We start from the raw sequence: 22622 nt of genomic DNA on the forward strand, positions 1-22622 counted from the left end.
TAGTCAGGTAATATAAAATTTTAAATACAAAATTCATTAGGACTTGATTTGATATGTTTAAACATATAGATAAGCAGGACTTGGGAATTATTCCCCCCACACCCCGTATTACAGTGGGAGCATTGCTCTAGAGACAGAAAAAGTAAAGACCCTTGCAAATAATTAAACATTGCAGTTCAGTATAATTTATTAATGAAGACAAAGTATGCTATCACCAGGACCTTGAAAATCTGTTCTACGATTATGACACAGCTGATCTTTCCTCATCCCAACTAAAGATTATTTGTCTCCTTTAGCTACTAGCAACATTTACCACCTTCCCCTGGAAAACTTTGACGAGAAATTTGCAGCCCAACCTTCTGGTTTTAGCAAAACTCCTGCACAGCTTACCATTAAGATTAGAGAGGAGGAGTTTAGAGGAGTAAAGCCTGTGCAACTGGGCTGAGTTGAGGCGCAGAGGAAGCGGAGTAAGTAATTTAGCAGCACTTTATGAATACAGGGATGCCCGTATACAATAATGATGATGTACCCTGGTACGGACTGTGCCAGCAGACCAGGTCTTGGCACTTCAGAATGGAGTGGGTTCAGGTTAATTCCCTATCGCACAGGGTTTGGAGGCTAATTAAAGTGCAGGGAGACCATCCAAAACATCTAGCACACAACCCGCAGAAAACGTTGCCTGGCTTCACTGAGGAAGAGAGGGGTTTTTGCTCTGGGGGGATGACGGTGCTTACAGCAGAAGTGGGAAATGCTACAGGCAAACTGGTTTCAAGAGCACTTTACATTTCCTAATTGTTTTCTTTGTTGTTTGATATGTTTGGTTGCCAGAAATAATATGGATCTGATCCTCATTTCTACATAACACTAGTACAGCACTAATGGCTTCTTAATAGCATTATTACAAAAACACTTTATTTTACATTTCAAGCTTTACTTACCAGTTCAGTTGTCTTTCAGCTACTTGTGTTTTCATTACTTAATGTTAGTTGCAATGGAATCCATACGTGTATACCACCTAACAGTAAATTAAGCAAATTAATTTTCAAATCTCAAACACTTTGTAACATTGAAATACAGTTAAAACATTTCCAAGCAAATCACCTCAGTTCATATTTCTTATTAATCAGAATAACTCGGTTCTTTTTTGCACAACAGATAACCATTATGAGCTAGGCAGAACTTACACATATACACCAGCTAAATGTATTAGCATACATATATAATAATATTTTTAATTATTTCCTTTGTGGATAAATTTTAGCTTTAATTGCCAAATATTTCTCCATGATACAATGAACCAATATGCTCTTCCTGGGGCAAGGGAATTCTTTGAGATTCCTTCATCAATTTTTGCAATTGAACACGTTCAGCATTTTTAGCTCCAAAGAGTAGTATTCAGCTCACCATCCCTCCTCTGCAGCTGCACAGTTCAGCTGAGCTCCAGAGCAACCTGAACAGTCCCACGTTTAAAGGAGCTACGTCCCACCAAGATGTGGGAACAGGAAACCACTTGCAGCACAGACGCACAACCGTGGTTTGTTTGGGTTTTTTTTTTCTATCTGGTCATGAAAACCAGCTAGCATACTGGAAACTGCATTTGGAAGATGCGAAATTATGGCTGATATATAGTATCTCTAAATCTCAACCAACTGAAAGTGTAATTTCAACATGGCCACAATTTACAGTCCACTGAAATGCCAACACTTTGAAAAATGTGGCATAGCTTCCCAGTTTCTAGTTGATTAAGATGTTCGAGATGAACCAAAGAACAGCCTGAAAGAGTGATCCTGAAGTTAAAAGGAAAAAACTCCAGGAATAAAGAATTTCCTGAATAACCTACCAGACCATATTCTTATATTACATGACATGCAATCGTTGTGGAGGCTTCGCTTCCTCTGGAGAGGAGCACCAAAACAGGGACCACGGTGGTGGGAACAACGTCTTTTGTAACTATAATGCCACACCACAGTATTCTGCAACTACTGCAACCACAGAAGCTGAAAAGCTGCAAGGGAAGCTCCTAACTGAGATTAGGTAGCAGAAAATCTCCGAAGTGGGAAAATTAAGATAAAAAAAATCATTATGCTCTAGTCAGCTTTTCAACAGCAAGAGTTGCACTGAGAAAGCACAGGCTTGTGCATCTCCAAGGAGCTCATCTGCCTCTGGATAACCACCTTCACCTAGAGTCTGACTTCTCAGTTTGCTCACTCAGAGGAACACTTAAAACCTTGAAGTCCTGAAGCGTTCAAGGTGAAGACTGATTTCCAAAACATGCAAGTGTGGGTGTCCATCTACGTGGGTCCCACTAAAACCAGTCATGCTCCAGAACTGCTAGAAATGCACAGATACTCGAACGACCCATGTGTCACCATACATGGTGGTCACCACACCAGCTATCATTTCTTCATTTTGGGAGAAACTCGTCTTGGCTACCAAACCGACCTCGGGCTTTCAATTTTATGTTCTCAGTGCAAAAGCAGTTAACATCTGTGGTGCATTACAGTGCCCACTGACACTAAATCATACTACTTAATGACCATTTTTTTCCCATCCCTTTAGACAGAGCACTCTTCTCTCAGGCTTAGGCAGCACACTTTGAAAATGAGACATCTTGCTTTTGGTTAGATTATTGGAGCCAACAGTACCAGCAGTCAAGTGACATAGCTTTTCGCTGCTCATTCCTGCAGGTACAAGACTGAGGATGTTACATCTCCCATACCACTCACAAAAATCTTTTATTACATTTTGGTAAGTACCATTCCTGTTTTGTTCAGAGTTTAAGCCAAACACATACCTCATCTTCGTAAGAGCTTGTTGCCTCTAATTTTGTTTTATGCTTTTATGGTAACTCTAAGCTTACTATTAAACGGAAGTTACTCTTCAATGTTGTTTTGAAAAGTACCTCAACATCAGTTATTAGCAAACAGCTAAACGTACTCCTGACAACTGTTTGATATCTCAGTCTCCAAGGAGCACCAGGGACTATAGACAAAAAACCCGCTGCACAGCTTTGCTGTCAACTTATCAAAGAGCTGTCACTTAGCACATACCTTGGCATAACTGCATAGTATGTATAATCTATAAATTGTAAAATACACCGCTGCAGCTCTGTCTGAAATGAGCAAATGCGAAAATAACTAAGATTTCACAACGCCTCTGTAGCACGAATGCTCTATTTACCCCCGCACGCATCAAATAGGTGCTGAATATGGTTCCTTTTAATGAAACTTTTTCTTTAGCTTCCAGCTGGTTTTAACAAGCCCTTTGAGTCTTCCTATTTATTGTATATTCTGTTATTTTTAGAAAAGACAATCAGTCTTATACTTGTTTGTGACTAAGCACCTATGGTCACTTCCAAATCTGTGCTAACACTGATACCTGCATATTTTAAAGTCTCTGCGGCACAGTAAAATATAACTTGTGGGAATACACAATATAGATAGTAGGAAATCGGGCAAACACAGCTGTGTAAGCAATATCAATAGTTTTCTCTGAGTCATCGGCTCATTTTATACGATCTAGAAAAATATAGGTTCATTTCAGTACGTTGGAGACATCCCTCTGGTTTCAGGTGAGCGGAAATTGGCAGCTGTGTATACCTTGGAATTCTCCAGCATTTTACATTGCCTGTGAATGAGCTCAGATTTTTTAAAAAAAGGTTTTGCCTGATCTCCTGTGACAACCATTGTCATTTTAAGAGGCCTGCTGCATTGCATTAAGCAAGTCTAAATGCCCACTGAGAAAGACAGCCTTATTTTTTAAGTGACCACATCAAAGCTGGTAATAGGCACAACTATTAAAAGCTGATCTTTACAAATCTCAGCAACAAGCGCGTCTTATTGGTTCCCATCTCAGAACACTCATTTCATCTTGGATTTTATAATATCAGTTGAAAGGTTTAGGACCTAGCATAAAGAAAAGAAATGCAAGAGACCAAAGATGAATTATACATGGAAAAGTTAGAGATTGGCTTGAAATTTTTATGAAAGTTTCCAGTGTGACCTTCTCAGGAAACTGAGAAGTAGCCCTAATAAATCTGAGCTAATTCTTCCCCCATTCCCTCAGGGATCCACCAGAATGGCTCCCATATATGAAACGTTGTGGATGCTAAACACCAAAGGCTCAGCGGGTCATGGTGGTGGTGGCGGGCTTTTTTCAGACTCTCCTCTTTTCAAACAGTTTAATATGACCTAAATAGAACAATGCATCCCAGCATTATTTCACTTAAGAAATCAATGCCATCCAATTATTTTACTTCTTGCCATCCAACCATTAATTTATTTTTCCTAAAGATTTGTAAGAATCCTTATTTTATTTCAAATGTTGCAGTAAATGATTTCATCAGATCAACTAACTTAAAAAACTGGAAATAATAACAACAACAACGATGGGGATTTCATTCCTGTCTTTTCTCCTGCTTATTTATTGTTTATACATGATGCACATTTCTGGATCTTTGCCAGCCATAAAAAGTGATTTACTGAACCAAGGAAAGGAAAAAAAGAAGACTCAACAGTTAAAGAAGTTGGGCTTGTTTAATTTATTTACTTTTCTAGCAGCTTCCACTTGTACCTTCAAGCTTGTTATTCAACTGGAGTTTTAAAAAAGTGCAGATTTAGCCCTACTATATAAAGTGAAATATTGCAAATAAATCTTTTTCTTTAACTTTTTGTTTGTTTGTTTGGGGTTTTTTTGTGCAGTGTTTTTTTGTTGTTGCTTTGGTTTTTAAGTCACATTAATCACAGGAGGAATCAGGAACGAGGGCGTCATTCACAATAAAGAAACTCCTACTTCAGGACTTCAATAGAATTTTTTTAAACTTTTTTTTGTTAACACAGATTTATTTTTTTTTTAACACAATTTGCTGAGCAAATTGAGGCTGTCCACATCTAATGAGCATGAAGCAATAACTGACCAGGCATTCAACTCACCTTTAGGGTTCATGCTGGTATAGACAGGTGCATTCCAAACTTAGTGGGGCAAGTATTACTTGTTTTTAAACCTTAAATCAACTTAATTGAAAATTAGTTGAGAAAAGCGACTATTTTTGAGGTTTATTTAATATATTGCTTATATGTGTTTCATACCTTCATTTTAGGCAGGTCCTGTGAGCTTGGAGTTCTTGCACATGAAAGAATTACGTCAGAACCCCTATCAGATCTATGGATGTGCTGTTTATTTGGGTAAATTAACAAATTAAGCAACTGTTACTCTGAAGGATATGAATAATTTAAGCAGGTCCTATAAAATAAGTATAAAAACACTATTTCAAAATAAACTAAATGCTGGTATTTGAATATTTTAGCTTAGCATGACGACAAAAAAAATATTTGAAAGGTTTGGTAAGTGAACTTCAGGAGAAAGTTAAACTTGTGTTATTGATTTAGAAACTGGCATACCAATCTCTTATTAAAGGAAAAATAACTCTGCATAGGAGATAATCTACTTGTCTTACATTCCACATCTCCTGCAAGAATTTTCTTGCTCATGCATAGATAGGGTCTTATCTAGTCCTTACTGAAGTCAATAGCAGGTTGCTTGTTTGTTTTTTAAATAGCAGCTGCATCAGGTATCTACAGGGCATGAAAAAGGAAAAGGATTACAGTTTTGACCTGTTACAATTGATTTATAAGAGGGATTTTTTTTTTTCTCCTATTATGTCCAAGTGATAAATTGGTCTTTCAGTTAAGGCTGTGTGAAAAACTGATTTGTCAATTGTAGCCTGACCAAAAAAATTGGAAAATTACCCACTTCAATTAAAATATGCAATGATTTTTGTGGTTTGTTCTTTCTTCACAGAAATGAAAAAAAAATTTATTTCTGGAGTGTTTAATGGTGGGAAAGAACAGAATAGCAAGATTGAAGGAGGCACCATTTACAAAGGGAAGGAGGAGCAGAGGACCCTGGGCAGGACACACACCCAGCCAGGAGAGCCGGGCAACCTCTCACCTTCTGCCTCAGAGGGACCTGAATGACACCAGCAATCTCTCCGCACTGCTGAACCGGTACGGCGTCAGTCCTGGTCCACTCTCCGTAATCGACTGAAACATCCACTAAAGGGTAGAGAAAAGCAGTTAGGAACTCACACCACAGTGGGGACACTGGACTTGCTGAGCGGTCACCCATGGTACAGCTAAACAGCGTTACAGCAGTCATCTGAAGCCAAAACTGAACAGGACTCGCCTACATCAGAAGAAATAGGAGGCGGCAAAAGCCCCAAACTGATGCATGTATCTCAAAACATATATAAAAAACCCCAAAATCAAATTGTTGCCAGCAGCAGTACTCTCCCATAACTCTCTATCCCCGTAAGATCATGCTTGTACCTGATCACATACATTCCAGGAAGCACCGAAGCACTCAAAACTTCAGACGCTAAAAGAAACGATTTGAGAGAATCTTTTCTGACATCCAGATCTACAGATTAAAGCATCCCTCTAAGGTCCTGTTACTCAAAGAAAACAAATTACACAGTTAAGTTAGGTTGTGTTTACATTCACTGGCAATAAGAATTGGATGGGAAAAATTCATGCACGTGTTTCGTACGAAGGCAAAGCTAAGCTGAAGCCCTTGGGTCCAGCTCCCGGCCCTGCAGCTAGGCACAGCACCCGTAAAGCAGGCGGTCACCACCACCACTTGGAAAATGCAGTCTAGTGCTTCAGCTGAAATTTGCAGTTCTCCGTTTCCTATGGTCCTTCTTTCCTGGGTGGGGTTGGGGGTGGACAATTTTGCTCATCCTACAGAAAAACCGTTAAGAATTAGGTTATGGCCTGGAAAGCACCCACAGGATGCGTATCTGCCTGCTGAGTACCTGCAAGAACTTACAAAGCACGGGTGGGAGAGTAGTAGGATTTTACAAAGGTGTAGCAGCATTTCAGGGAAGGAATTAAACTGCAGCCTGTACTAGAGGAGCTGGGAATGCTTCAGACACCAAGAAAATCTGTCTTTGGGCTGTGGTAGGGAGTGACTTTCACTCCAGTGTAACGTATTTTGGTGCTGCTGATACATCAGGGCTCTCACATCAGAAAATCAGAGGGCAAAGCAAAACATTGAGATGAGTAGTTGAAACAAAAAATATCACTGAGCAGTCTAGGAAAGAAATGAACAAGCATATATGTAATTTATCTGTTGTTTGGTACGGATGAAGACATCTTTCTCAGTACCTCACTGAATGGCAAGCGACAGGACCGACCGGCTAATGCCTGAGTGCCACGCTGCAAGGAGCAGCCATCGAGGCACACATCCCCTGTGTGAAAGAGCAGTCCAAAGATAACAGCAAATAATACAGCCTACTTTACAGAGCTAGAATTTATTTAACAGCTGAACAGCTCCGAATACCCCTTTTATTTTAGCTGTCTAACGCTACCACACCGTGAGACTTGTGTCTATGCAGTGTGGTAATAGGAAGTGACTTGCAGTGCTCCCACCCGACCCACCCGACTCTTTCTAAGCCAAGCCCAGCTGCCACCAGTGAGACGCGGCTGCTAACGGCTCCAGTGTCCAGGGGACCGCTACCTCTCAGCACCCACCTTCAACTTTGTTAGCAAATACCCCTTCGCTTGTAACATGCCAAGTAATGGTCTTGCTTATTCTATACGAAGAGTAATAAGGACTGTGAGGGCGAAAACAGATTATGTAATAACAACTCTGATTCCAGACCAAAAAAAAAATAAAAATCTTAAGAGCATCAGCTGTAAAAGCTATTACCAGCCAAAAGCAGCACTGAGAATGACACAGACGGGATGCTAACACTGAAAACCAAGGTAGTTCAGGGTTTGCAAAGCCCGAGGGCTGTCAGCACAGGACACGGATGCTCCAGCCATGCAGCGCCCAAGGATGTGCACAGGAGTCTGCCTGCTCTTACTGCAGAGCTCAGAATCACGTAGTCACTGCTACGATTGCCAGCAAAGTTGGGCCCCCCTGACTCGGGCTTTCAGACCCTCTGATCTGTCAAGATGAGGGAAGGGCCACACTGACGTCTTTCGAACCAGGCGCAACGGGCAGTTAATGGTCCCCTCTACCAGGCACAGAGGGAGAGGGTAAGCGAGGGTTTGGAGACACTCCTGCAGCCAACCCGCACCCTGCCTGCGCAGTACGAGCACCCTGTGGGAAATCCTACCGCAGTCTCGCATCCCGCACTCAGCCCGGGTGCGCAGGGGCACCCTCTCGCCCCGGCACCGCTTCTCCCTCCTCTGCGCCACAGACCCACCGGGGCAGCGAAGGGCCGGTGTCACTTGCTCCAGGTTCATAAGCACTCTCAAGCCATTTTAATTCATACTTGTTTGACTCCTGTGCTGCTTTGAGTTCAGTGAAACTGGGATTTCGCTTGCTCCATTTTCTTTTTTCTTCCTCGTGATATATTTCATTTCAATAAATATGAAATCTGAAATTAATTCTCTCATCTTTAACAACAACAACTACTTAGAGGCGCATTGAGAGGATTAATTTTGAAGTACTCTGAAAATGTCAAGTGCTTATTAATTATAAGTTAATTGGAGTTAGAATTACACTATGGTAAATAATAATAAATTTACATAGCTGATGGGCAAGAGGGAAGAAGCAGATTTCGAACGGTATTGTTAAGATGCACGCTTTTAAAAAGCCTTTTGAAGAAACAAAGTCTGACTTACGATGCTCAGTAAATTTACTTCTACAGAGTATTCTTACATATGTGGAGAATTTAAAATTATTTCTTCTCACCTGTCAACTTTGATTCACCATTGGTTTTCTCTGATCTGTGGCTTGGAAAAAAAGGCCTCCATGACTTCTAGGAGAAGTACAAGCTTTAGCATCCATTCATCTCAGCTGAAAGCCTTTTAGAGAGTGCCAGATTGCTCACGGAGGATAAAGTATATATGGAAAACACCTTTATCCTGCAGTGGCAATAATAGTAGCCTTAGCATTTGTGAGGGTAGCATGTATATGATAATCCAGTTGAGTGGTTAGAGGTGATTGGAATTGAAAAAGTGAAGCAGAACTCTTTCCTCTGCAACCGAATCCCCATCTTGAACTTCATCTGTGCTTAAAGTGTCCAGGCAGGAGAGTCATCTATGTGCTCAGAAAAACATACAATAAATGAGGTTGTACTGACATACCCAGCTCTACGTGCAATCCAACCAACTACTTGTAGCCAGATACTGCCAAGTGCCAAAGATCAGATGGTGCAAATAACTCCGTCCCTTCTTCAAACTCCTCCATACTCCTCTCCTATATTCCCTCACCGGAGCCTTTTGGTGGTTTCACCTGAAACCAGCAGATTTTGCACAGTGTCCGTATAATCACGTTCATGCCAGAAAAGGACTGGACATGGAGCAAAGCAAATCTGAGGGACCTGCAGCTCAGCCAGGGATTCAAGAGTCTCTCTTGCTCAGACCTAGGGCATGGTATCATTTTTCCTGCTTGAAACCAAAACCCGCTCCTTCGGGCTGCGAGAAAAGCTTTAGTGGAAGAGCGTGTAATGGGATGAGGAAGAGCTTCAGTAACTGCTTCCCACCTGCAAGGCCAAAGCAAGCTTATGCCACTCCACCGTTTCCTTTTCTCCCCTCCCTCTCTATGGCCATACAAACTACAAGAACCCCACAGCTGAAGAAACCGGGCTTTGTGGTTTTACTTGGGAGGTAAAACAGCAGCTCTTGGGCCTTCCTATTGCTGAATCCCCGAAAGCAAAGCGGGAAGGAGCTCCCTTTCCCAGAAGCAATAGGTTATGCATGAGGTTTTACCACCGGTAACAATTTCTCCTTCTCACACACGACTGGATTTTTACTGTTTCCTCACAGTCACAGGGACAGTGAAGATCAAATGCAACACGCGCTTTCCTGACAAGAATGAAGCTGTCAGTCAAGGATTTGCTTCCATCTCCAAAGCTACTTTGACCTCCCTCAGTCGAGATTTTCCCAGCTGCCTGACAGCATCCAGGGGACCACCCGGTCCTTGGCCGCAGCCCGAGGAAAGGTGAAGTTTTATCACTGAAGGAGGGCTAAAAAGGTGGCAAAGTTAGCAGTAACGGTCTCCAAGCAGCCACGTCAAAGAAAAACAGAGGTTCTCCGTACTGGGGGAGCCTCCATCCCTCCTGGCTTTGGCTCAGCTCCTGAGGATGCCGACACAGTATTTCTCCGAACTGGCCCCTAACGTTTCAAGGAACCTTTACTGAAAGTTTAAATGATTTCAATTCCACCTTGCCATTTTAGTTTGAGCTTTAAGCGGTTCAACATATTACAGATCTGTTCTTCCCTTAATGTACTACTGTACCTGACAGTAGTAAGATTGAAAGTCATGTATTTTCAGGTCAAAGCTAGAATAAGAAACCTTTATGTTTTTACCAGACTTTTTTCAAAAAAAGATAGCGAGTGTTAGGTTTCATATCTATCACAAATTGGGATTTAACTGTTTTACAATTTCATGTAGGTGTCAAAAAGGATTATACATTTATCATTTTTTTGTAATGCAGATTTGAGTTTATTTTTCTTTCTAAGGGAGCTCATGGGAAATTATTTCAGACAATGGGCTACCATCATTCCACAGAAAATTGACTTTTTTAATCCCTTTTGGCTTTTAAAAACCATACTTTGGTAAGAGAGGTTTTTTTATATTCTTTGATGCCAGAATTTTGTACCTTAAACTTGCCAATGGTTAAGCCTCTTAACAAAAACAAAAGAAAAACACCTTTTAAATCAGAAAGGTTAGTGGTATCAATATTCTAAATGACAATGAGATCACATGAACTAAGTAAATGTTCTAACTGACTGAGCCCAATAGCATATTTACATACAATATTATGAGGGGAAATACTGTGCTTCCATGTTACAAACTGTTATTGTTTTGTAAAGATATTCGGAATGAGTCCTTAACCGACTAAAAAGTTCAGCTTGTTTAAAATACATTTAAATAGAATGTTATCAATAATATTCAAAGGTTTTCTTTTCCTTTTCTTAGGACTGCAATAGAAAGAGCCTTTCATTCTAATTCTTTCAGTTGTTAAAATAATCCCCTTGTTTATAAAGCATTACTAGCAGATTAACCCGAAGTGCCTTTCCGAGGGCCGAACGAACAGCGCTGAAGTGAAAGGGAGCAAACTCCCACAGCAGCACAGTTACAATCTTCACTCCCCAGACTCTATTGCTGGACATGGACTTTTTCCCCAGTATTTTGATGGTTTCTGCTATGTATGAATCTCACTTCCACAGTTACAGCTCTAAGGTCAAAGCTTTAAATTATAGTACCTCCTGTGCTGAAGAACACAAGTAATATCTCAAATGTTATACTGATTTCTTTGATAAAGATCTTCTGCTTTATTTTCTAAGTACCCTGTCTAAAATCTGTGCCTGCTTGGTGTAATTCATGATCTAATCAGAGAAGTAACATGACACAAAAGCCTATTTCCTCTGTGACATATATAAATTATCTTGTGATTTTGTAAAGCATAAATACAATGGTTTACCAAAGCATGAGTGACATAGTAGATTAATGTTTTACTGTTAATGCATAATGCCCTCACCCCAGTAGTGTGAAATCAAAGGCAACTCATGAGAAATAGCCAGAAGCCATTTAACCCGAAGGCTATAGATGTTGTCTTCTAAAACAATGGATATATTAAAACCTTGTAAGGTTCTTTGAAAAGCATACTCAGTAACCTGGGAGAAAACTTACTGACACTTCACATCAGAGATAGGCAGCTGCAGCCTAATTTAAAAATGTCTGGACATTAGCTTGTCAAGGTAGGAGGAGGGAAAAATCATTATGCTACCACCTTCTCAATTCATCTGTCTCTAGCCTTGAAAGAAGTGCCAGTAATATGTCAGTGTATTAATTGATTGGTGCTTCGGAACTTGCACCAACCCCTCTGTTCTGCTCGCTATCTTCATTATTGTAGCTGCACAATTAGAGACCAAACAATCTAAGACAGCTGATAGCACCCAGAGGTGTGTACGCTACACAGAGACAAGGTGGATGAAGGCCCAGTGACATTATGAGTTTTCATTCTGAGGAAAAAAAAAAAAAAGAAATCACGACTTGATGGTATTTGAAATAATCTATTTGTCAGGAATTTAGCCTAGCCTTTTCAGTACTGCCCACTGAGCATACTTGTCCCAGTTTTTATTCAAAAGAAGTTCTTTATTCATGGACCTGAATTCTAATAGTGTTTATAAATCCTCATAATTGATTAGGACCTGTTGTAGAAAACACTGCATAGACTGCACAAAGCAGAGTCCCTATCCCACGGCGTAGTTCACAATTTATGGATTAGACAGGATCCAACGGGTGGATGCAGAAAGGAGTGCATGAGAAAACATAATAATACGCCCATGGACAGCAGTGAGAGCCCTCAGCTCCCTGCTGTAATCACTGGTCATTTGCTATTGGCATCACTGCAACAGCCAGCGCTAATGAGGCAGCTGAAGGACAGCACTGATGCTGACTAAATGCATTTCTATATAGACGCATCAAAATAAAAGATGCACCCTCAAGAGCTACAAAGAAACCAAAAACCCCAGTCACTCCAGAAAAAATACTCTTAATTGTACTAGTTGCTCGCTCTGTTTGCTGGGTGCTGCATGCTACTGGAAGCACAATTCTTGATGTGTTCTTTGGGAAATGTAGATTCATACCAAAACCCTGTGTTATTCCCCAGCTGACGTGTTTTACCTCTAAGCTTAATGACGGCTTGAATGAGAGCTGAGGTCAGAGTTGTCCAGCTTTGGTCTTTTCTACTTCACATTGGAGGTCAAGACTGCAAAAACACTCTTAGCTGCAAATTACGTTTCGGATCTGTGCTGGTCGCTCCGCAGAGCTCGGGGAACAAGGCTGCGCACCCTCAGAGCAGATAAGCTTTTTCTGGTTTTGCCTGGTGGGGTTGCTTTCCACAAGAAGCTTTCATCTTCCAACTGGGTATATAACCAAGAGCGAATCTGAAGTAAACATGCACCACTGAACCAAAGGGAAATTTTTACAAGCAGAAGGGCTGAACCAAAGAGAAATTTTTACAAGCAAAAGAGCCAACAAAGCCAGTAAAATGAGAAGTCATTCTGAAATGAAATCACCAAATGGAGATTTTGTTTGAAATATTGTCCATGCATGAGGACATTGTTCTCATAGTTTAATCTCAACAAGGAAGTAAAGTTTTATTTCTGGATACCAAGCCCTCAAAAGTTTAAACTGACTGATACTTTTCGAAGTATTATTCCACTGTGACCCAGACCAGACTTTGTTTTTACCTATTAAAACATAACCAATATCCAGTTACTACAGTCTGTAACATAAATCATGGAAGAAGGAGTTGTAAGTATTCTTTTTCTTAAGTAGATAGTAGCAATTTTTTGATAAAATATCGTCTCAAATAACAAAATATTCCAGAAAAGACCATAGGAAATCCCTTGCAGCCCCTCTTCAGCATAGTACTTGTAGTACGCGCTGCATTTAGGAAGCAGCGAAAGTGTACCTTGTTTGTTGATTTGGGGTGCACGCCTCAATTTCAAAGGTTGGTCTCCGACTTGGACTTCTACTACTGAAACTCTACAGGTTCACAAAGTGTGCTGGTAAAATGAGACATCTAATTGCATTTTGGAAATGATTTGGGGGAATATCCTAGTTGTAGTTTAAACTAGCACAAAAACTGGCCAAGTGCTGTAATACTTTGTAATTCTCCAAACCTAGAAATACAGAACTGAAGCTGTAATTGTAGAGAAGTTCACCTGCCTCTCTTTGTGTTTAGGCTCAAAATACAAACTTTTTTTGTAAGATAGTAAGAATCACTTTTTCTCCGTTGTTAACAGAAAAATTACAAAAGGCACAACTGTTCTTATAGTTTTGAGACATAAGACACTGGAGGCCTAAATCCTATTTTGGATACCTTGTCTCCTATTTTTAACTTCATTTCACTAGGCTTGGGAAAACGCCCTCCATCCTTACAGGCATTCAAAAAGAAAAATTCTATCAAACTAGTTCCCAAAGCTTAAAAGCAACAACAAAAATCAATACTATGCAAACAAACCCTCTCAGTAAAACAACTCTGCGATGCTCTTGAACCACCACAAAAGAGTTATTATAGTCGAGAAAGGTCCCACTGCACAAAGCGAAGACGCTGGGGAGCAGCAGAGTCTTGGGGAGGGCAAGCAGGGCTTGGCTGTTAGATGTTCAAGTTTCAACGAGTAGGGTTGTCTGTCATTTAGAAAGAGGAATAGTATGAGGATGCTGTTGCACAGCTCTGGTTCAGACTATACAGCACTAATTCATGAAAGAAAGGTAGATGGAATGAGAAAGGCTAAAGAAAAAGCTCTCATTCACAGAAGAATACTCATTTTGTGGTATATATATATTATGCCAAGCTTTCAGCCTCCACAAATGCGTAGAACAAATAGTCTGTTACAAAACCAGTCTGATGTCTTAGGAACGAGCAAAGAGAAAACACATTGACTCAGAAGACTCCGTCTTTCTCTGACCTACTGCAAGAACACCAGGATCCCCACAGCATTATTTTAATCAATGTTTCTTTTCACTGGTCTCTCAAGCAAAATCACAGCATCAGTTTGTTCTTCCTGAGCTGACAACACACTGAATTCTACAACTGGTGGCGTTACATTCACGCCTGTGAAAAAAACGCTTTACTCATTAGTGCTTTTTGTTTAAAGTGACTAATCCCATTCATCTTTCCCATCTGTTTGAGGATTTCTCTGAACATAAGAACGAACGGGTACTTTACACTGTCTAATCAGTCTGAGGTTTGCTCCACAGCAGGGTTGCAGGAGCTTCTTGTGTGCCCACCACAAGGCGACAGTGATAGCCGCTACAAGGCAGCGAGTCTGCTGTTAACACCAGGGTCTGCCAAGCCTCATCCAGTGGCAAACATCCCAGCCTCACAGGCAAAACGTCAGCAGTTTGTGCAATTCAGCTATGAAGCAAGGATATGCTTCCAAAATATATTACACCAGGAAAATAAATGGTATCCATAGGGTAGAACTCCCTGAACAAACTGACCACTCAGCCAAAAAATGTTTTTAAAGACAAACCAATCTTCCATTTTAAAATCCACATTTTTCTCTAAATACCCAAACAATGTAGTCCTACAAGACCTCCTCTAGTTTGCCACTTCTGAAGAAATATACTTCTCCAATACTTCTTTGCTGCCACAACCATAAAACCTCAAATATTCTTTGCATTTCTGTACACATTTGTGTCCTTGAACAGCCTTATGATTACCTGCATAACACACCAAGTACCTAGTTTATAAATCCTTCTGAAGTCAACAGCCACTCTTACACAAATGCTAATGGCTTGTTCCATGGATATTTGTAATATTACAGCAGCTGCATGGAATTAAAAAAGAAATTACTCATAGTGGAGATGATATAACCATTTAGATAAAGAAGAAAAACTGCTAAGGTGGGTTTTCTTCTTTGTTTGGGGTTTTTTGCTTAGGCGAATGCTTTTTACAGGAATACAGGGTTTCTTGAGGTCATTGCATTACAACTGCCATTTCCAATGGCAAAATACCTCCATCCCTACAGCTTGTCTGAATACTGCTTGGGACATGGAGCTTGGGAAAAAGGGTTGTTTCTTTTTTTGATTAATTAAATGCATTTCACTGGTATATTTCTGAGTTAAAAACAGCTTCAATACTCCACTCCAGCACAAGCTGCTGGAGTGCTGCACACAGCTAAAAGCTCTGCGCAGTTGCTTTCCTCCTGCTGCCTGCACCACCCACCCTGGCCTTCCCCGCAGCTCCTCTCACTGCTCTCCCCTCTGCTTTCTCCTCAGCTCTGTTCCTCTACAACTACTGCTTCACTGGGGGGCAAGGAAGAGGAGGAGAGCAGGAAGCAAATGCCATGTCAGCACCCTACCCTGCTCCCTGGCTCACCATCTTCTTTCCTTTAGATTAAGGAAAAAGTATTGAAAACAATAAAATAAGGAATACCTACATCAACTGTTCCTAATCGGATGTGAAGTCTCTCTAGTAACTGGTAGGATATTACCTGAAATCTAATGCATTCTTTTTCTCTTCTCTATCCGCACCTCGAATGCTGTGTTCAGTTTTGGGCCCCTCACTCTAAGAAGGACATTGAGGTGCTGGAGCGTGTCCAGAGAAGGGTGACGGAGCTGGTGAGGGGTCTGGAGCACAAGTCTGCTGAGGAGCGGCTGAGGGAGCTGGGGTTGTTCAGTCTGGAGAAGAGGAGGCTGAGGGGAGACCTCATCGCTCTCTACAACTGCCTGAAAGGGGGTTGTGGGGAGGTGGGTGTTGGTCTCTTCTCCCAAGTGACAAGTGATAGGACAAGAGGAAATGGCCTCAAGTTGCACCAGGGGAGGTTCAGGCTGGATATTAGGAAAAATGTCTGTCCTGAGAGAATGGTGAAGCACTGGCAGAGGCTGCCCAGGGAGGTGGTGGGGTCACCATCCCTGGAGGTGTTCGAGGACCGTGTGAACGTGGCACTGCGGGACATGGTTTAGTGGGCATGGTGGGGTTGGGTTGATGGTTGGACTTGATGATCTTACAGGTCTTTTCCAACTGTAATGGTTCTGTGAACATTTAACTCATAGTAAAGTAACAGTTTTGCAGCTGATAACATTTTACGTTCCCCATTTGGAGTTCTGGGTTTGTATATCATCAGCCCTTTTTCCATAGCTGCAGGATTTGCTAAGCCAGAGTGGATTTACCAACTTCAATTGGACTACTGTTCCATTTTAAAATCAGGGATATGCCTCAGGGGTCTTTTTGAGCTGGCATCTCAAAACTTTAGGTTTTGACACACATTCTTTTTTCCAGCCTTTGGAAATCTGCTAAAAAGATAACACAAGAACTTTTCACTACTATTTGCGTATTTTTTTTTGACTAAGTCACTGAAGACCTTTAAGGTGTTTGGTAAAAGTAATTTCTTTCAACTACCGAGTAGTTCCCTTGATGAGTACAACAGCTTTCATGGGGAGGCATTTACCTGAACAGAATAGATTTGACTTGTTTCTCTCTATGTATTTGAGAGATTGGTAGTACTAGTTTTGCAGTTTCTCTGAACTATAGATAGTTTTTGGATGGCACTTAAAAGAGCCCACCCCATGAGATATTCTGGAAGACACTGGAAGATGCTCAAAGACACAGCTCTATACTCAGCTGTGGAACAAGAAGCCTAGTTTAACCATTTCATAGATAGAAGAGTAGTGCAAAAGTTTATAACAAGAGCACAAAGATCAGTGCAAATGGAAAAGAGTGTATGAAAGGGTCAGATAGCAGAATGAGTTTTAAGAAATAGCATCAGTGTATTGCTACAGAACAACAAACGCGTGGTTTTGTTCAAATGAGAAGGAAGCAAGACAAGGAAGAAGTTTCTTCCTCCGTTAAGATGACAGGAAGTAAAACCTACCCTACAGCTTATAAAAACCACAAAGCTAAGCGATGCTGTACTTCTGCCTGGTGACCCGCCAATCTCCAAACACGTCTCTGCTGACACCAGGCCTTCACCACCCTGAAAATGATAAAAGCATTAAGTGAGCAGGTTCTTTGTGTCCACGTTTCCCTGGTCTTTTTCCTTTCTAAAATAACTTCCATAAATAAAGGTGAAATATATATGAAGTGTGACAGCAGGTTTTTTTTGTTTAGGTTGGGGCGGGGGGGTGTTGTAAAATTATGGGTTTTGACTGTTTAAATATGCTGAAGGAGAATGAACTTGATGTAAAGAGCTCACATCAGAAGGACAAGCAGCTGACTCTAAGCATTTATATCCTCATTCATCTGAAACCTACAACAAGACATGGGGGAAAACCCACCTAGACTGGGGTGTAATTCAGGGGCAGGAGTTTAAAGACGCCAGTGATTTAGACACTTATCTCCAAGCACCTTTGTTCTAAACTGCAACGATCCTGAGTCGGGTTCCTGACAGTGACCCTGTCACTGCCAAACTTTCACTCATTTCTAGAAAAATGAGAGAATTTAGCCATGGTTTCAGTGTTCAGGGTACAACTTCTCCATCCCGCTTGAATAATTCAAATTGTGTCTCAAACAGCACCTAAGAAAGTTGTGTGTGAAAGTCTGAGTGAATGGGATTTACCTCTTTTCAGCAGGAAAACTTGCCTTTCCAGCTATACAAATTTAGCAGAAAACATTGAGTTCATTTGGCTAAAATGACCGTAAAAGAAAGTGATACCAGAAGGGAGACATTGCTCTGTTTTGGACAGGAATTTCAGGTATCTGAGAGTTTGGAATATTAAGGTCATCCTAAAAACAGGCAAGAGGTCTCCATAACACAATCTTTAACAAAGTCAATAGGATACCTGGGTGGGGGGGGTGACTGACATGAAACGCTACAGAAAGGAGAATTCTCTCCCTTTTTATCCTTTTTTTTTTTCTTTTTTTTAAACTTGTTTTAGTTCTATCCAATTATACTAAATAAAAATACAGATCAAAGGATTATATAAACCGGAGACATCATAAAACAATATACAGTTGAGCAGGCAAAGGCACATATTTGTAGCTTATTGAAACTCAAACGGAAAAGGTCTAAACTGAATAACCAATAAAATGTTCTTGGTTTATTTAACTCACAAGATGAGGTTGTTAATGCCAGACCACTGCACAATTTATTTTGTGCTCACAACATCAGCTTTGGAAATACGAGCTGAGGTCAAAATCCAAGACGCGTTCTGGATGATATTCAAAACACCATTTGGTATTGACGGAAGTGCGTTATACAGCAAGAAACACAGAAAAAGAAATGTAGCTTAATATATCTCCTCTCTGGTACTTATCTGGACTGCTTCTTCTACATGTTCAAAATTTACCACCCTGTGGTTTCATTTGCACTATAAAGCAAATGGTACGAGAGTCTGGATTATATTTCTAATTCAATAATTTAGTAATCCAGTCTGCTCTGCACTTTCTTAATAATCTGTACAGCAAAACTGAAGGGCAGAACATCAGCTAGCTGTTAATCACTATATTAACATTGAACTCGCTGTATATATGATTTACAGTATCACAGTGCTTTCCAGGATGCATAGTTGCTCTTCTCTTGGTGAGGTGAACAGAAATAGGGATACAGATGCTGGTTCCTCCCAAAATCCTGTATTTGATTGATAAGCGAGAACTGAAGTTAAATAAAAACTTAATTTAATACTCCTAATCAAGCTCAACACTTGCACTTGAAAACTGTTCCTATTGCATTTGAAAGTGTCTAAATATGAGATGAGGAACAGAGGTACAGCAAAAGACCTTGTCTGTGCCACACTGCTTTTCCTAAGCAAGCTGCAAATGCTACCGATGGGCACGGTTAGCAAACGGTAAGGGGAAAGCGTGCACAGGTGAAATGAAGGCTCATGAATAAATCCTGCATCTTTAAAGCTATGTATTTTAGTAACTACAACAAGATTCTCTCCCCTAAGAAGAAATTAAAGCATGTTACAAATCAAGAAATTCTTATAAGTTTTTGTTTTCTTACTGGTAGCAGTGTAAGCCACTGTCTGAGTACAAGTAACAGCCAATGGCATCACGTGCCATGATTCGCAATTACTGCCACAAAAGAATCATTAAAAGTTTTCCTTGTTTTTGTCACCATTTTGACATAGATGGAGACAGCAGGAGACACTGATGGACAAATGACGGGCTTTGAACTTGCAAAAATACTTCCATTTCCTTCCTGTAAATTATGATTTTCTACTTGCATTGTCACAATAACTTCAAGTCCCGGTCTATTATGCCACACCTGTACAAAAGCATGATATTGCTATACTAAATTTTTGTCAGCAAGAAGAATGCGCACGCAGTTCTTTCAAACACATACAGTTGTTAACAGCAATAGTCATCTTTACAGGATCAAGACCAAATCAAAGAATCAGACCAAATAATTCCTACCACAGACTACTATTAAGTTGCTATGAGCCTGGAAAAGCAAAGAAATAAGAGACGACATACAGATATTCAAAATATCTTAGACTATTCAGAAATTAAATAAAGATATTTGGAATCCTTCGTACATAATCATGTCTCCCATGAAAGTCAATGGAAATTCTTGAAAGGTGACCCAGCGCTGTGCTTTACGCAGCTATTTGCACGAGAATGATAGTAAAAATCCATCACAGTAATGGTACTTTTGTCTTACAATATTTTAAGCTTGCCCTTGTTACTGGACAGACTTGCTCTGCTAGCTGCTCTGTGTATTTCAAGTATGTGGACTTTAACAACCCACTAAGGTCAATTTTGATAAGTCATCGGAATAGTAAAATGATGCTCAAAATTCCCTTATAAAGGCTGATATTCAAAAAACATAACAAACCAGAGATATTCCTAATTGGGTTATAAATGCAAAACTCTTGCAATTCTGTATCAGAAGTTTTGTAAATATTTACATTATAAATGGCCCCACTTAAAGCTCCTTCTGATCTACCTGATAAGTTTCATTCTACTTTTAGACCTGCTGACTTGATTAAACTATGCCAATAAAGGGACATTTTCTTATTTGGGCCCCAGTTCAAAATTTTTATTTCGTGCATGGAAAAATCTTTGTGCATGCTTCACTGATTTCCAACCAAACCCCATCCCGTTCGCAAGTATATTAGGTCTGTTGTAAGTGTACCGTGCGTTTCTGTACCTAGAGACAGAAATCTTGCAGACAGGTCATTAGCAAAATATAGTAGCCCAAACACAGCCAATACAGGTGCACGCAGGACCATGAGGTGTCCTACAGGCTTCAAGCTCTTTCTGTCCGCACCAAATTGGCATGTGGCACAGCATTGTCACCTCTCGTCCGCTCCCCGACCCTAGGTGCCAGGTGACGCTGAGCGGTCAACGTCAGATGATCGATCAGATCAAGGCACATGGGACACTCGTGGTGCTTTGACTCAAGGAACAGGGTCCTCCCTCCGCCACGAGCTCAGGCACGCATGGCCGACGCATGGCTTTTGCGGCAAGGCAGACCTGAGCTGCAGGGTAGCTTCGCAGGTGGCAAGATCTTGTTCGGTAACTGAACGGGCCAGACCCTCCATCCTCCACAAACTAGAGCAAGGTTTGCAAATTGCTGACAAAGCTTCTGTTAAGCCCACCCCATTTTTTCCAGTTTCCAGGCCTTATTAGTCCCTGTGAGACCGCCTTTCTGCTGGCGCAGGGAAGTAAATCATCTTACAGCACCACGACACTGAAGAAAAATGAATAGCCTTACATCCTTAGGGGACCACGCTGAGGAGTCAGTCCTCCAGAACATCCACCGAGAAGTAATTGGGTTTAATGGCAAGCAGGTTAAATTTCAGTGTGTTGCACACATCCTGGAGGCTTGACGGGTGTGTACAATTATGCCAATGCATCTTGGCAGTCACCATTGCCAAGGAAATGCATCAGAAGTACCTCAAACGAGGATAATTCTACCTCTCTGTCACAAAATATGCCTCTTGCATTTCCAAAGTCATTTAACAACATTGCCAAATCCCAAAGGTTTTGATTACACATGAAGACACACTACCTTCCAGTTCAATACTTCTTGTTTACACCTTAAGAGAACAAAAAGCGACACATATATAGTGTATTTTCCCCCTTGAACATAATTAATGTTACGTTTGCAGTAGAAATAGAAAAAGATTCATGCATCGCTTGATCAACAATGTGAAGTGAGAGTATCAACACCCATCTGAAGTTTTTTTCCAAGGCTTAAGAGTTCCCCCCGCACTGTCATAATAATCCATTTAGTTAGAATTCTTTAATTCAGTGCCTCAGTAAACACTGTGAAATCTAGGTTTTCTATTAACCACAGAAATCTGCCTAGAGCCATGGTTGACACGTCTTGTTTTCTACATTTTAGCAGCTAACAAATGTGAGAAAGTCAAATCAAATTCCATGTCTCCCACAGAACAACATCCTAAGAGGCTGTTCAGTGCAGGTCTCAGAGGCTCCGTGATGAAGCAATCTCCCCCGTCAAGCACAGACATTTGATTACACTAAGGAGCAGCGCGTAACACCTCGGGAGTGCATTTCCAACTCCTTCCCTACACAGCCTGCACGGGTAAGACTGCAAATGTTCACACGTGCGGTTCTACTCACCGCAGCAGAAAAGCAAATGCTGGTAAAGCAAAGCAGGCGTTCAAGGTGGGAGAGATGATGTCCTCTTCTAGTTCTCTCAATGCATTTCTTTATCACGTCAGCGGAGGAAAAGCCTCAAAACTTTCCAGCAATAGGGAACTCGGGAAAGTTTTACAAATTGCTAGTTGTCACCACGACATTGACTTTTCACTCAATCAGTACATCCAATTAATTTGCTATCTTAGAGCTTGAAAATGAAACTTGAAAAAAGTGCAAATGGAAGGAGAATGATTCACAGTTTTGTTATTATTTTCTATAAACACACAAATAGTCAGATAGTCTTAACAAAGTCAGGGAGTTCCACTGCAGAACTTCAAAGGAGAGTAAATCCCCATACACAGAGATTACAACGGCTTTGATGTTCCTGAAATAATCTGTAATTTTTTCCTACAAGTTTAAAAGAATACGTTTCGGAGAGTAGGCATCCTTTGACAAATAACAATCTTCAAAAATTTTGATTGCCTATGTATTTGTTATGTAAATTACACGTCAATAATTTAATAGTTAAAACATTATTGTCAGTGCCAGATAAGTGAAAACAATATTTATAATACAAATTCACATAGAGACTGAACTTATA

The sequence above is a fragment of the Gavia stellata genome, chromosome 11 (genome assembly GCF_030936135.1).
Source record: "Gavia stellata isolate bGavSte3 chromosome 11, bGavSte3.hap2, whole genome shotgun sequence".
NCBI classification, from domain to species: Eukaryota; Metazoa; Chordata; class Aves; order Gaviiformes; family Gaviidae; genus Gavia; species Gavia stellata.